The sequence below is a fragment of the Schistocerca gregaria genome, chromosome 2 (genome assembly GCF_023897955.1).
Source record: "Schistocerca gregaria isolate iqSchGreg1 chromosome 2, iqSchGreg1.2, whole genome shotgun sequence".
In the NCBI taxonomy this organism is placed as follows: domain Eukaryota; kingdom Metazoa; phylum Arthropoda; class Insecta; order Orthoptera; family Acrididae; genus Schistocerca; species Schistocerca gregaria.
In genome coordinates, this window is record NC_064921.1 from 1,020,928,113 (window position 1) to 1,020,945,213 (window position 17,101).

Here is a 17,101-nt window from a genome sequence, read left to right on the forward strand (position 1 = left end):
CAATCACTCACAAGACAGATTATAACACTTCAAAAATCACACATACCAGATGTCACAAAGAAAAACAAACCATCGGAAAGAGTAACATGGGGCATTTCACAGACTTAACAATCCTCCATCAAAACATGCAATCAATAAAAAATAAAATACAAGCATTAGAAGTTGAGCTCCAATCTTTGAACTGCACAGTAGTTTGTATTACTGAGCACTGGTGTAGAGACACAGAAATCCAACATGTAGTATTATCATTGTATGAAAGGGCAAACTCTTACTGCAGAACTACTTCAAGGGGTGGAGGATCATGCATTTATATCAGAAAAGGAACACAGTTGAAATCTAGACATGACCTCAGTACAGTAAGTGAAGACAAACACATTGAAATATCAGCTATTGAATTATCAGGGCTCGATATCACCAAGAAATTAATCATTTTGTGTGTGTATAGATCTCCCAGTGGTAGTGTGGACACTTTTTTCAATAAATTAACAGAAGTTCTAGATAAAGTCTCAAGTACAAAGGTCAACATAATTCTGTGTGGGGACATAAACATCAACACTAATATCATAAATGAATCCAGCAGCACCTTCATAAATATCCTTCAAAGTTTTGGCATGTCCCTATTGGTCAATAGTGCAACAAGGGTTACTACAATGACTGCATCAGTAATTGACCATGTGGCCACAAATATAGACAGGGAAAAATGTGATGTAGCTGTAAAAGATCTCGGACTATCAGACCATCTCTGTCAAATAACAACAGTAAAATCAGGCATCGAATCATTCCCTAAACTACAAGCCTATAAACGACATCTATCAGAAATCAAAATAAAAGATTTTTCAAAAGAACTAGAAAAACAAAGCTGGGATGAAGTGTATAAGGAAACCAATGTGAATATGAAATTCTCCAAATTCTCCACATTGTTTAAATTGAACTTTGAAACAGCATTTCCAAAAGTATGCATGACTGTATCAACATCTCACAAAAACAGATGGATAACAGCAGGTATTAAGAAGTCCTCCCAAACACTTAAACACCTCAGTTCCATGAAAAAGATTCACAATGATCCAGAATTCTTAAATTTCTATCATAGATACAAAAAGATTTATAGGAAGGTGCTGATTGCTGCAAAAAAGTCATTTAATGACAAAATAATATATAATGCAGAGAATAAAAGCAAAGCAGTCTGGGATGTTATAAAAAAGGAAACGGGGAGAGGCAAACAAACGCAGAATAACATACTGCTAAGGGAGGGGGATAAGGTAATAAATGATCCACAACACTTAGCAAACTATGTAAACGAGCATTTTTCAAGTATTGCAGAGAAGTTACAGCAAAAATTCCCCAAAACAAATATAACACCTGCAAAAATTGTTGCACTAGATACAATGATGTTACTTCCAACCACAGAGAATGAAGTCAATAAAACTGTTCAAAAGCTAAAAAATAAAAAGTCAGAAGGCTTAGATGATGTACCAATGTGTGTACTGAAACAATGCATAGGGATTATACAAGGCCCATTAACAAATATAATAAATGAATCCTTCACATCAGGGACATTTCCAGAGCAGCTAAAACAGGCAAGAATTGTACCTTTGCTTAAGAAAGGTAATGCAGAAGACATAGAAAATTACTGGCCCATTTCCCTGCTGTCAGCATTCTCAAAAATAATAGAAGCAATTATGAAAGACAGATTAATGAATTATCTGAATAAATACAATCTTTTAAGCAAATCACAGTTTGGTTTTCGAAGTGGCAGAAATACAGAGTCAGCCATAGTAGAATTCACAAAAGTTGTACTTAATGCTCTTGATAAAGATGAGTGTGTCACAGGCATATTTTTGGATCTTTCTAAGGCTTTTGATACAGTCGACCACAAGATTCTATTAAATAAATTAGAAGCATTAGGAATAAGAGGGGTAGCTAATGACTGGTTTCGATCATACCTAACAGATAGGGTACAAAGAGTAGAGATAACACATACTTCAAATAGATCTAAACATTTAGTAAAATACTTACCAGAACCAAAACATATTAATATAGGGGTTCCACAAGGTAGCATATTAGGACCAATACTATTCCTGATATACATCAATGACTTTCCCAGTAGTGTTACTCATGGTGAGAAAATTCTCTTCGCTGACGACAGCAATATTATAGTCACTGAGAGAACAAGAGAACTCCTTACCGAGAAAGCAAATGAAACTCTCAAGGAAGTTTACGATTGGTCAATAAGCAACAAATTGACATTAAACATAAAGAAAACTAATGCCATGAACTTCAGTTTGAAGAGGAAAAATGACAATGTTAAATTAAATGTAGATGGCACCTCTATAGACTGTGTAACAAATGCAAAATTTCTAGGAATGAATATTGACTCTCAGCTGAAGTGGTGCGAACACACAAAGGTACTTGCAAACAGAATGTCATCAGCATGTTATGCCCTTAGAATTCTATCATCTGTGTGTAACATGCAGTGTCTTTTAGTTACATATTATTCATATGTACACTCAATTCTTAGCTATGGCATTCTTTTTTGGGGAACAAATCCACAAAATATGAACACAATTTTCAAACTCCAGAAAAGAGCCATGAGAATAATAACCAGAAATAGTAGTCGAGCTCATTGTAAAGATCTGTTTAAAACACTGGGAATTTTAACTGCTCCATGTGAACACATTTACCAGTCAGTTGTACACATCAAAAGTAACATTGGCAATTACTGCACAAACAGCTCTGTCCATGACCATGCAACATGAGATAGACTCAACTTACATTTACCAAGAAAAAATAAACATAAAACTCAAAACAGCATTTTCTACCAAGGAATAAAACTGTACAATAAATTACCAAAAGAGATTAAAGAAATTTCAAAAATACACTTATTTAAGAAGGCAGCTAAAAAGTACCTGTTATGCAATACATTTTATACATTGAAGGATTACTTAGATAAAGCAGAGTAGGGGTTTGATAAAAAAATGTTATACAAACAAATAATAATAATAATGATGATTATAAAACATCCAATATTCCACATAACACCTTCACTTTATTATTTTTCTTCTTTTTTCCTTTCTAGAGACACTCTCCCCTCAAGCTATGCATAGCACAATACTAACACCTCTTCCTCTTTCTGAGCTCAACATCTCACTCATTATGAAGGGATGCTGACTCAGTTTTTCAGGATAGCAAATGGGAACTTGCAGTACAGAAAATGGCCCAAGGATCACCTGTGTGTGTGTGTGTGTGTGTGTGTGTGTGTGTGTGTGTGTGTGTGTGTGTAGTGAGTGAAGTGTTATGAAACAATGTGTGTATAGTGTGTGCAGTGACTGATAGTGAAATATGAGTGAATAGTGTGGCATTACATTATTTAATGAGTTATTTGTAAATAAATTATTGTATACCAGGAGTAAAATCTAATGATTGTCACTAACTAGAAGTCTGTAAATATATGTGTATACGAATTAGCTTATTGTAAATTGATCTAAGCTTGTAAATACTTTGACATGTCCTATATCCTTGTAAAAAGAGATCTACGGATGAATAAAACTACTACTACTACTACTACATTTCCTTAGGTTGGATAGGTTTAAGTAGTTCTAAGTTCTAGGGGACTGATGACCTCAGCTGTTAAATCCCATAGTGCTCAGAGCCATTTGAACCATTTTTTGAAGTACCTATAAATACAAACCCCAGGCAGTTTCTTGGCTAGTCTTGCGGTAGTTTAGCGCTGTTAACACAAGTTTTCCGCCACAATGACGTTTATACTTTCTAGTTAACCACCAATAATTAACATCTCCAGATAATGTAACATCAAAAACTTCTCAGAAAGAGTGTGACAACACAATATAGGTTGATACTCGTTACAGAGATCAGCGAACATATCGGTACTTAACAATCTGTGTTCAGTTTCGATTGCATAACTTATTGAATCATTCTGTACAATTAAAGCGTTTCGCCATCATCAGTTCTACACTACTATAAATCTTGACTTGATAAATTACAGGCGGTTCTAGGCGCTACAGTCCGGAGCCGCGCGACCTCTACGGTGCAGGTTCGAATCCTGCCTCGGGCATGGATGTGTGTGATGTCCTTAGGTTAGTTAGGTTTAAGTAGTTCTAAGTTCTAGTGGACTGATGACCTCAGAAGTTAAGTCCCATAGTGCTCAGAGCCATTTGAACCATAAATTAAATTTATTGTTTTTATTTTTCAGTTCTGATAATGGACTTAGCCGTAACGTGTGAACTATATAAGAAAATTTGCAAGTTGCTATCTACATTGACCATTGACTATAAATAGTGCAGCAATTTCTTAAAGCATCAGAGTATTATCTTTTCTCATAAGAATAGTGATAAATGTTTGAAATCAGCCGAAGGTCATGGAGCAATTATCGGTTCAAATATGATACATGTAGTGTGCTATATTGTTATTATTGTAAGTACTATTGTTATTGTGATTGTTGCTATAATTATTATTATTTAAGTCTTTTGTAGCAAGTAAATAATAAGCACAGATTATATAAGAGATTCAAAAGTTTAACTCGTAATAAATTTGTTTTAGGAGTTCGCTGTGCCACTTAAGACTGACGTCGCCATCCCAACGCTCCCGCTTGAATCGTTGATACCAAGGTATTTGCATCATACAACTGACTAATTATTTACTTCTCATTATGCTTCAAACTAAGGAGTTGGTTTTCAGCTGCGACTCCATTGTAGTTGCGTGCTGACAGACAACTATCGGCAGCTGTAGCAACATTTATTTTCATTAAACCTTTTTGACACTCCCACCAATACACTCCTCGCAGGAATATCTCTGAAATAAGACCGCTTGCGAAAAACAACGGCCACTTTCAACCCTCGTACCATGATATATGAATACCTTCACAGGCTCAAATAAATCATCGCTAACGCTATAGTTAAGGGTTATAGAGGATTTCTGTATCTCTCAGCATGTGTTTCTATAACATTTTACCAAAAAGTCACCCGTAACGTTTGGTATGCTGTGCAGGATGATACACTGACCAGGTTTAAAGAGAGGACCACTGACCACCAACTGTGATTTGCCTTTTGTTGGAAGTTGAAGTTTGATAATGGTTCAGATATGCGATGATGAGCGCGTATTTCACATTTCGTCGAAAACGCTAACATCAGCTCTCAGTGTAGTACAGGACAAAATAGATTCAAAATTTAGACATCCAGCATGATAGCAGCGAGTACAATGGGTCTATAAAGGTCAACGTACGTGACCTAATAAGTGCTGTTCCGTGCTTAGCACAACAATCGCTTCGTGAATTCGGGCTATGCCATGGAAACAGTACACAGCATGTTAGTCATATTAACCTACAGAAAACAGTGACGATGTTTCTTATCTGATAACCGTATAGCTCTGAAACAGACAAAACCATCGATTTGTATTTTTATCGTCCAAGTGGCGGATCATATTTGCATCAGTTGGAGCTGGTGCTGCATCGTATTCCAAACATGTCACCTGTTTAAACCACAGAAATTTGGAAATTTGTGGCAAGGTCGTATGGGACCAAACTGCTGAGGTCATCCGTCCATAAGCCTACATACTAATTAATCTAACTTAAACTAACTTACGCTATGGACAACACACACAGCCATGCCTGAGGGAGGGCTCGAACCTCCGACGGGGAGAAACCGCACGGACCGTGACAAGGCGCCTAAGACCGTCAGCTACTCAGCGCGGCTAAACCATAGCGGCACCACATCAAATCCTAGGAAACTTTGACATCACCATTTTCAACTTATGCTTTCCACATCACTCAGGCCACGTAGTTCTGGACACGAGTTCCATCTTCAAAGCCAACAAGTTTTCCGTCCTTCAGAACGTTCTAAGCGTTACCGGGGTTGTTTTGGTACAACATGCATGTTTCAACTGCCAGTCATAGTGTCACGCTATAATTTAAATGTCTTGTACGGTCCGTGTCTCGCATGCAAAAGCACTTTTTCTAAAATCACCGTCTTCAACACCTTCACTTGCATTATACAGGGTGACTCAAAAAGTAAGGCCAGATTTCAGTTGTTTGTTACAGAAAAACTATGAAGGATAGAAACACATTGCGATTTCACTGGCTAGAGGAAGACTGAAAGTTCTGACACAGCTGCGCTCTTGGCTGTTCTAGCAACTTGCGACTACACCACAGTTTGCTGGAATTTGCGCGAAGTCAGTCTGTTGTTAAAGAACAACGTGCTTTGCACTGTCGATTCAGTTGCCTCTGCATAAGCAGATTTGTGACTGGCGCACAAAATTCTTGGAAGTTGGTTGCATACGCAAAGGAAAGATCACTGGTCTGCCACGCACTTGTGATGAAAATGTCGAGCGTGTCCGAGATGCGTTCACGCGGAGGCCTCGGACTTCTACAAGACGAACAGTTCCGGAACCTCAACTTCGTTAAATAATGATGTGGCGTGTTCTAAAGCGAAACATGCCTATGAAGCAACACCTGTATACGAAGCCTTACAAGTTGCAGTTACTGCAGAAGTTGCGTCTGCTGACCATAAAAGAAGGTACGAATTTCGCATTTTAAATCTCCTGGATGTGGAATAGGACACTTTTTCCTAACGACTCATCCTTTGGGACGATCGACGTTTCATCCATCGGGTGAAGTAAATCGCCATAATTTAAGAATTTTGGGATCACAAAGTCTACATCTACATCTACATGACTACTCTGCAATTCACATTTAAGTGCTTGGCAGAGGGTTCATCGAACCACAATCATACTATCTCTCTACTATTCCACTCCCGAACAGCGAGCGGGAAAAACGAACACCTAAACCTTTCTGTTCGAGCTCTGATTTCTCTTATTTTATTTTGATGATCATTCCTACCTATGTAGGTTGGGCTCAACAAAATATTTTCGCATTCGGAAGAGAAAGTTGGTGACTGAAATTTCGTAAAAAGGTCTCGCCGCGACGAAAAACGTCTATGCTCTAATGACTTCCATCCCAACTCGTGTATCATATCTGCCACACTCTCTCCCCTATAACGCGATAATACAAAACGAGCTGCCCTTATTTGCACCCTCTCGATGTCCTCCGTCAATCCCACCTGGTAAGGATCCCACACCGCGCAGCAATATTCTAACAGAGGACGAACGAGTGTAGTGTAAGCTGTCTCTTTAGTGGACTTGTTGCATCTGCTAAGTGTCCTGCCAATGAAACGCAACCTGTGGCTCGCCTTCCCGACAATATTATCTATGTGGTCCTTCCAACTGAAGTTGTTTGTAATTTTAACACCCAGGTACTTAGTTGAATTGACAGCCTTGAGAATTGTACTATTTATCGAGTAATCGAATTCCAACGGATTTCTTTTGGAACTCATGTGGATCATCTCACACTTTTCGTTATTTAGCGTCAACTGCCACCTGACACACCATACAGCAATCTTTTCTAAATCGCTTTGCAGCTGATACTGGTCTTCGGATGACCTTACTAGACGGTAAATTACAGCATCATCTGCGAACAACCTAAGAGAACTGCTCAGATTGTCACCCAGGTCATTTATATAGATCAGGAACAGTAGAGGTCCCAGGACGCTTCCCTGGGGAACACCTGATATCACTTCAGTCCTGGCGTCCTCGTCGAACATGAAAGAAGCACATCGAAACTGAATGTGTTTTGCGCTCTTTCTGTTCACAAAGTTTATGAGACTTTCCTGTTGCGGAGGAAACTGACAGGAATGTCATGCCCGGACTTGCTACAAAACTGGTCGTTTCCTCAACTTCACGAAGATTCCAACGATTTCGTCTTGATGCATGACGACGCCCCGACTCATTTTCACTTTGAGGTGCGGTCTTATCTTAACAATAACAGCCCACAATGCTGGATTGGAAGAAGTGGCAACAAGATCTTGCTCGTTGTTTTTGGCCTCCCACGTCACACCTTGCGATTTTTTTATTGCGGTTGAGTGGAGGGATATGTAAAAGACAGATTCTTTATGATGCCTGTGACAGTTACTCTTCACGAGCTGAGAAATCGAACTATTGAAGCTGTCGGTGCAGTAAACAGGGACCTGTTGGTCTGTGGAGTGAAACGGACTACCGTTTCGATGCTTCTCGAACAACGGAAGGTGCTCACGTTGAGTGTATGGTACAGTACGTGCGCGAAGATAAAACTTTGAACTTTCCTCCATCCAGAGCCATGTGCAATGTGTTCTACTTTCCATAGTTTGTCTATCATAAACAACTGAAATCTGTTCTGAATCAGCCTGTACGCTAATACTCGTATTTTCTGTGCTGAACAAGGTTCGGACATACCCTCATTTTCAACAGTCCCCGTGGACAGTTTCATCATCTCTTGCACCGATGGATCAAAATATTATGATCACCTGCTTAATAGCACGTTGGTGCACTTTTGGACCGAAGAGATACTGCTTGACGTATAAGGACAAGTCCCTAGTGGGGTTCCGAAAGTATGTGACACCAGACGCCTACGCTCAGGTCATGCAATGTCTGTACAGTACGGGGCAGTGATTAGTGGACATAAAGCTGGCGCCCGATAGAGTCCTTCATGTTTTCCTCCGGGTTCAGATCAGCCGAATTTAATGACCAAGATATCAACGTGGGTCCAGTATCATGCCCTCCTAACTACTGTAGCACGATTTTACCCTTGTGAGAAGGACAGTTACCCTGCTGAAAGTTGCCACCGCCCTCAGGGAAGACATCAAGCACGAGTGGATGCAAATGGCCACCCACAATTTTCATGGAGACCACAGTCCACCACAGCATACTACTGCTCGCACCAGCCGTGGTGCATGCTACAAGCAGCTGCTCATCTGGATTTCGGCGTCTCCAGATACGATTATCGACTTGGTGTAACGAGAAATGTGATTCATTTGATCAGGCGACACGTTTCCATTGATCCACGGAAAAATCTCGTTTGATCTGCTGCCTACTGCAGTCGTAATTGACGGTGACGTTGGCTCAAAACAGAAACACGTGGGGCTGATCTGGAGTGGATCCCCGTCTTGAACAATATGCGCTGAACGATGTGCTCCGATACTCTAAATGTCTGAACCAACACTGTACTCTGTCGTTAGATCCACCATAGACCGCCGCCTATCCTACCCCAGCCTACGACGTCAACACACTATGAGAAGGCGTGGAGGCCCAACACCCTCTACTCGTGTACTGACCGTCGCTCATCCACTTTCCACAGACGCTTCGAGAGTGGCATGGAAATGGCAGAAATGTCAAACGTTGTAAGCGCCAAGTCTCATATGTGTCAGGACAACCGAAACCATTGTATTTTTTTTTGTACATGACTTATTTGTATCCAAAATGTTGAGAAGGTATTCTGATACTACAGAATTATACTGCTCACCCCATCGCTGCAAACGATAATCAGTTAGAATATAAATTACTTATTAAGAACGTTCTAAATGTCATACAAGGAAACTGACTAGTCTTAAGCGCCAATAAGAAAGCTTTTGTTCCAAGTGCCAATAATACTTAGGCATAACGATTTATTAGTGATGATGTAAGTATGGAACTACAGCATTAATTTTTAAGTACTAAAAATGCTAACAGAATCTTCCGTCGGTTCTTGGTAGAACAACATTATAATAAATGAAAAGCACCAGTTTGCTTTGGTTCTACAATATTACTTTTATTGCTAACCGGTTTTCCTGTCTACTCCATTGTTATTCATGTACTGTACAGCTTTTACTGTTTCATTGCAAAGAAGTTAGTTACTATATGTTTCTACTTCAGTCCAGGTGTGTTACTTGTTTTCCAATGTTGTCTGCTAATATTTAACTTCCTTGGTGATAATACTCAGTAAATGTCTGAAGAGGGCCTTGTCAGCCGAAAACCGGTTAGCAATAAAAGTAATATTGTAGGACAAAAGCAAACTGGTGCTTTTCATTTATTACTAAAAATGTTCCATAGATTTCGTGTTTGTTTTGAATACAGTCAGAGAGAGTCCCTTTAGTAGTGGTAGTGTTTGTTTTGAATACAGTCCAGAGACAGGTAGTGCTATTTTCATTGTTTTCTACAAGAAGTGGTTAGCAATCACAGTTTAGTCAATAATCAGCCTTTAGTGAATTAGCAGTCTAGTTAAAAGTTGATTAAGTCTCTTCAGTAATTTGATTCCTTAGGATGGATAGGATGTGTGACTGCTGTGTACGGACGCACGAGGAGCTGGCCACTCTTCGCGAACAGCTGAGCGTGTTGATGGCCGCGGTCAGCCGTCTTCAGGCTGCTGCCTCGGAGTGTAGCGGCAGTGGGGAGTCTGGTGCGTCGCAAGGTACACCCCAGGTGTTACATGCTTCACCCACTGTCCCTGCTGTCGAGACATCTTCGCGGGTACCGGGCGCGGTTGGGCCACCCTCTCCCCAAGGGGAGTGGCGGGTTCAGCGGCGTTCGCGGCGTACGAGGCGGAGGGTCAATGTGGAGGCTGGCCGTGTGGCATCGCCCGCTCTGCCTGTGAGTGGACATGTGGCTGCTCCTTCAGCAAGGTCCGAGCAGGCACACGGGGGGAGGGGTTTATTAGTTACTGGGAGCTCCAACGTTAGGCGGGTGATGGAGCCCCTTAGGGAAATAGCGGAAAGGTCGGGGAAGAAGGCCAGTGTTCACTCTGTCTGCTTGCCGGGGGGAGGCCCTACCGGCGGCGATAGAGAGCACTGGCTGCACCCGACTGCAAATTATTGCTCATGTCGGCACCAATGACTCCTGCCGTCTGGGTTCAGAGGTCATCCTCAGTTCGTACAGGCGGTTGGCGGAGTTGGTGAAGGCGGAAAGCCTCGCTCGTGGGGTGGAATCTGAGCTAACTATTTGTAGTATCGTTCCCAGAACCGATCGCGGTCCTCTGGTTTGGAGCCGAGTGGAAGGCTTAAACCAGAGGCTCAGACGATTCTGCGGAGAGCTGGGGTGCAAATTTCTCGACCTCCGCTATCAGGTGGAGAAATGTAGGGTCCCCCTGAATAGGTCAGGCGTGCGCTACACGCCGGAAACGGCTACGAGGGTAGCATACTACGTGTGGAGTGCACATGGGTTTTTTTTTAGGTTAGAGAATTCCCTCCCTAGGCCCGACAAGACGCCTCCTGAGACGCAGCAAGGCAGGAGTAGGTAAAATGCAACAGGGAATAACAATATTAATGTGCTAATAGTAAACTGCAGGAGCGTCTATCGAAAGGTCCCAGAACTGCTCTCATTAATAAACGCTCACAACGCCCATATACTACTAGGGACAGAAAGTTGGCTGAAACCACATGTAAACAGTAATGAAATCCTGAACTCAGATTGGAATGTATACCGCAGAGACAGGCTGGACAGTGAAGGGGGAGGCGTATTTATAGCGATAAGAAGTGCAATAGTATCGAAGGAAATTGACGGAGATTCGAATTGTGAAATGATTTGGGTGAAGGTCACGGTTAAACCAGGCTCAGACCTGGTAATTGGATGTCTCTATAGGCCCCCGGGCTCAGCAGCTGTTGTGGCTCAGCACCTGAAGAATAATTTGGAAAATATCTCGAGTAGATTTCCCCACCATGTTATAGTTCTGGGTGGAGATTTTAATTTGCCGGATATAGACTGGGAGACTCAAACGTTCACAACGGGTGGCAGGGACAAAGAATCCGGTGAAATATTTTTAAGTGCTTTATCTGAAAACTACCTTGAGCAGTTAAACATAGAACCGACTCGTGGCGATAACATATTAGACCTTCTGGTTACAAACAGACCCGAACTATTTGAATCAGTTAATGCAGAACAGGGAATCAGCGATCATAAAGCGGTTACTGCATCGATGATTTCAGCCGTAAATAGAAATATTAAAAAAGGTAGGAAGATTTTTCTGTTTAGCAAAAGTGACAAAAAGCAGATTACAGAGTACCTGACGGCTCAACACAAAAGTTTTGTCTCAAGTACAGATAGTGTTGAGGATCAGTGGACAAAGTTCAAAACCATTGTACAATATGCGTTAGATAAGTATGTGCCAAGCAAGATCGTAAGACGTGGGAAAGAGCCACCGTGGTACAACAACCGAGTTAGAAAACTGCTGCGGAAGCAAAGGGAACTTCAAAGCAAACATAAACATAGCCAAAGCCCTGCAGACAAACAAAAATTACGCGAAACGAAATGTAGAGTGAGGAGGGCTATGCGAGAGGCTTTCAATGAATTCAAAAGTAAAGTTCTATGTACTGACTTGGCAGAAAATCCTAAGAAATTTTTGTCCTATGTCAAAGCGGTAGGTGGATCAAAACAAAATGTCCAGACACTCTGTGACCAAAATGGTACTGAAACAGAGGATGACAGACTAAAGGACGAAATACTAAATGTCTTCTTCCAAAGCTGTTTCACAGAGGAAGACTGCACTGTGCTTCCTTCTCTAGATTGTCGCACAGTTGACAAAATGGTAGATATCGAAATAGACGACAGAGGGATAGAGAAACAATTAAAATCGCTCAAAAGAGGAAAGGCCGCTGGTCCTGATGGGATACCAGTTCGATTTTACACAGAGTACTCGAAGGAACTTGCCCCCCTTCTTGCAGAGGTGTACCGTAGGTCTCTAGAAGAGCGAAGCGTTCCGAAGGATTGGAAAAGGGCACAGGTCATCCCCCTTTTCAAGAAGGGACGTCGAACAGATGTGCAGAACTATAGACCTATATCTCTAACGTCGATCAGTTGTAGAATTTTGGAACACGTATTATGTTCGAGTATAATGTCTTTTCTGGAGACTACAAATCTACTCTGTAGGAATCAGCATGGGTTTCGAAAAAGACGGTCGTGTGAAACCCAGCTCGCGCTATTCGTCCACGAGACTCAGAGGGCCTTAGACACGGGTTCACAGGTAGATGCTGTGTTTCTTGACTTCCCCAAGGCGTTTGACACAGTTCCCCACAGTCGTTTAATGAACAAAGTAAGGGCATACGGACTATCAGATCAGTTGTGTGATTGGATTGAGGAGTTCCTAGATAACAGAAGGCAGCATGTCATTCTCAATGGAGAGAAGTCTTCGGAAGTAAGAGTGATTTCAGGTGTGCCGCAGGGGAGTGTCATAGGACCGTTGCTATTCACAATATACATAAATGACCTGGTGGATGACATCGGAAGTTCACTGAGGCTTTTTGCAGATGATGCTGTGGTGTATCGAGAGGTTGCAACAATGGAAAATTGTACTGAAATGCAGGAGGATCTGCAGCGAATTGACGCATGGTGCACGGAATGGCAATTGAATCTCAATGTAGACAAGTGTAATGTGATGCGAATACATAGAAAGATAGGTCCCTTATCATTTAGCTACAAAATAGCAGGTCAGCAACTGGAAGCAGTTAATTCCATAAATTAACTGGGAGTACGCATTAGGAGTGATTTAAAATGGAATGATCATATAAAGTTGATCGTCGGTAAAGCAGATGCCAGACTGAGGTTCATTGGAAGAAACCTAAGGAAATGCAATCCGAAAACAAAGGAAGTAGGTTACAGTACGCTTGTTCGCCCACTGCTTGAATACTGCTCAGCAGTGTGGGATCCGCGCCAGATAGGGTTGATAGAAGAGATAGAGAAGATCCAACGGAGAGCAGCGCGCTTCGTTAGAGGATCATTTAGTAATCGCGAAAGCGTTACGGAGATGATAGGTAAACTCCAGTGGAAGATTCTGCAGGAGAGACGCTCAGTAGCTCGGTACGGGCTTTTGTTAAAGTTTCGAGAACATACCTTCACCGAAGAGTCAAGCAGTATATTGCTCCCTCCTACGTATATCTCGCGAAGAGACCATGAGGATAAAATCAGAGAGATTAGAGCCAACACAGAGGCATACCGACAGTCCTTCTTTCCACGTACAATACGAGACTGGAATAGAAGGGAGAACCGATAGAGGTACTCAGGGTACCCTCCGCCACACACCGTCAGGTGGCTTGCGGAGTATGGATGTAGATGTAGATGTAGAATGTAGTCAACAAAAACCATTTCCCACATGATTTAAATTTTTTACAGGAGAACGACGAAATTAAATTCGAGGAAAAAAGCCTCTCAGTGGTGATTTCTTTTTGTTAGACAACATCGTTCTCGGGATGAGGCGTTGCAAACTTTACTGTAGAACTCCCAGTGCTACTTACAGAGAAATGGCAACATAGGCACCAGTTCTTTTCTTTTGCAGCTGATAAACATGGCTGTTCTTTTTCCGTTTGAATACATTGACATTTATCCATTCTTCTGTTTCAGAGTAAGATTTTTTAATGGCTCTTCGAGATAAATGTGTATGAGACATTTTGATCATACTGTCCTTGGGGACCTTAGACGCGTGCATTGATAACAATATTTCAGTAACATTTTTAATATCAAAGAAGACAGTTGTATGCATTGGAATTACATGGAATGGGCTCGTAACTTCAACTAACTCAACAGTCATGTGTAAACCTTGCGGAACGAAAACTTTAACGCATTGGACTTGGAACTCCAGAGGGAAGCAATGCTTGACACAAAGATCGTGAGTATCTAGTAATTAATGAATGTTTGAAACATTTTCTCCATGATTTGGCAGTTGCAACAACTCTAACCAAGTGCAGCCGAGTACCGAGAACGCAACTGCACTGGAAACGCATTTTGAGAAAAATGACACTTAAATCGTTTGACATTGCCACTCGAGAAGTACTGAAAACCTGCGTACATCCGAAGCATTTTAGGTACGGAAAGTAGAAGTACATACTGCGGCTGAAGGTGGTAAAGACAGATGTCCTTGAACATTAACGCATGCTTACCTACGCAACTGTGCCGCCACCTAATAAAGTGAGCGCCACAAAAGGTTGACAGCAAAGCGAGGTGCAGCGTGAGCGTAGGTTTCATCACTTCCGCAACGTCACTTCTGCCGAGGCGTCACTGCCGCTGTGTTTAGCTTTCACTGAAAATTCTGTCACAGCCGGCGTGCCCAAGAAGCGTCAGCGTCAGTGTAGGCAGTGACCTCATTCTCTGCCATCCGGTGACATTTTAGACGATGGCCTTCTGACGAAACCGCAAGATTGGGAAGTTACGAATAAAATTGTGGTACTTCACATCTGAAAAATATCTATGTTTTCTATAGCATGTATTTATGGCAAATATGTCCTAAGAAAATTGTGCATCAACTTTTTGGTGAACGCAAAAATTTACTACACATAAAAGAAATAAAGGCAGCCACGCTGTTTACCTGGTTCGTTCGGAAGTGTGTGTGTGTGTGTGTGTGTGTGTGTGTGTGTGTGTGTGTGTGTGTATGTGTGTGTGTCGAGGCTTTCCAGTTATCGCAATTGCTAGCAGCGAGAAGATAAATAGAATCCAGAAGCAATTAATGTTCTGTTTACCTACTGATGGCAGTGTAAGTCTGCAAAATCTCATTCCAGAGCGCTACAGTTATAACTCCAATTCTCGTAGCACTTAACGTTTATGGCTAATATCACAATTTGTTGCATTACTGTATCACACTTGCAAGTCAGTGTTATCTATCAAAAATGCTATATTCGTTGGTATTTTTACTAAACTGCTCTAAGTGCTCACAAAAAGTAAGTTTTCCAGGACAGTTCATACGAGTAGTTTTAATTATGGTGCATACACGGTGTATTCGGAATCTGTAGGTGATTTGGGTGTACATGGTGCGAAATTTAGTACACGGAGCTGTCACGTCTGCCAACAGTAATGTCTCTAACCCGGCTAGGCATCTAGGCGACATCATACAGTACCAGTAATTATCTTAACTACTCCAAGGGTGCGTTGTTTTCTTTTACATAGGTGCGTGGGACATGCTCTGTTCAATGTTACAGTAATAGTATACTAGCGTAAGTGAGTGCTAGATGTTGAGTTGTAGAAAACCCTTTGACGACGGAGATCATTCAGTCTAAGATGTTGGTATGAAAGTCTTCCCTTAATTTTACATGTGCTCCTGCAAACAATGTTGACATGATCGAAACAAACTCCTAAGCAAACACATTCTGCTTTTAGATCAGATATGGGAGAGCCGAAAGCTAATGGTAACAAAACAAAACTAAAGGTGTACATCATCATTCAGCTCAGCACTACTTGCTACACGTGCTGAGGAAGTATATCTAAGGAGCCTACAACTATATGCACGAAAGAATCTCGTTGCAGCAAATTTTGCTTAACACCTCGTAAATTGCTTTGCAGACATGTTCTTTGCTGACGAGATGGGTACAAATATACAGTATCCCCTAGAAAATATCCAGACACGAGTTAGTGGATATTAATATGAGGTGTGTCCACTCTTCACGTTTATCAGGACTTGAACTCTGCAGGAGGCACTTTCATTGTCATGTCTGAATGTCTGTGGAGGGGTCAGCCCATTTTTCCTGAAGAGCTGAAACCAGAGAAGGTAATTTTTTAATTTCAACATTTTGTTGATAGGAAACCAGCAACTTTTTTAAGTACCTGAAAGCGTTTGTTAACAATTCTGTCACCACTTGCATTATTTATATCAGGCGACTAGTTTTGAATCTTAGATATTCATTTTCAAGCCTGTTCTACTGAGACTGCACTGACAATACCTGATCTTAATGATAAACATAAAAAGTGTCAACACATGCTATATAAATGTTTGCAGAATGAATGCCACAATCCACACATGTTTCTTACCAGGTCAACTTTTGTCTTGTTAAGAGGCGTGTGTGGATTGCGGCCTGATATAAATACTGAAACTGGTGACATAATCGTTAACAAACTCTTTAAGGAAGAGAAGGTAGTGATGTTCGATGCTAGGGTCCATAGCAGAGTCGACATTGTAACGAATGTCATCAGGGTTTAGGTCGGAACTCTGGGTGGGCCAGTTCATTTCAGGAACGTTCTTGTCCAAAATCCATTGCCTCACAGATGCTGTTCTGTAACAGGGTGGTACAATGATTGTATAAGAATTGTTCCTCTACGGTAAGCAGTACACAATGCTTAAAACGTGTTCACATAATTCCGCGCTTCGAGTATTCCTGAGCTCAATAAGGGGAGCACACGGTAAACGCGAAAAACTCCCTCACACCGTAACAGCACCCCTCACACCGTAACAGCACCTCCTACGTACTTGATTGTTAGCCCTACACATGTTGTCAGGTTACGTTCTCAAGCGTTCGCCAAACCAAAATCGTTCCATCTGATTGCCTCAAGCCGG

At 41.5% G+C, this 17,101-nt stretch overlaps 1 protein-coding gene across 1 annotated transcript in view; it reads left to right on the forward strand.

Moving 5' to 3' along the window:
• The window catches only part of LOC126335517 (uncharacterized), a 217,821-nt gene that overhangs the window by 90,863 nt on the left and 109,857 nt on the right, over positions 1–17,101 (forward strand). Inside the window, exon 2 of the mRNA XM_049998875.1 lies at positions 4,558–4,625. The gene's annotated coding sequence lies outside the window, so the exon portion shown is untranslated. The remainder of the gene's footprint in view (positions 1–4,557; positions 4,626–17,101) is intronic.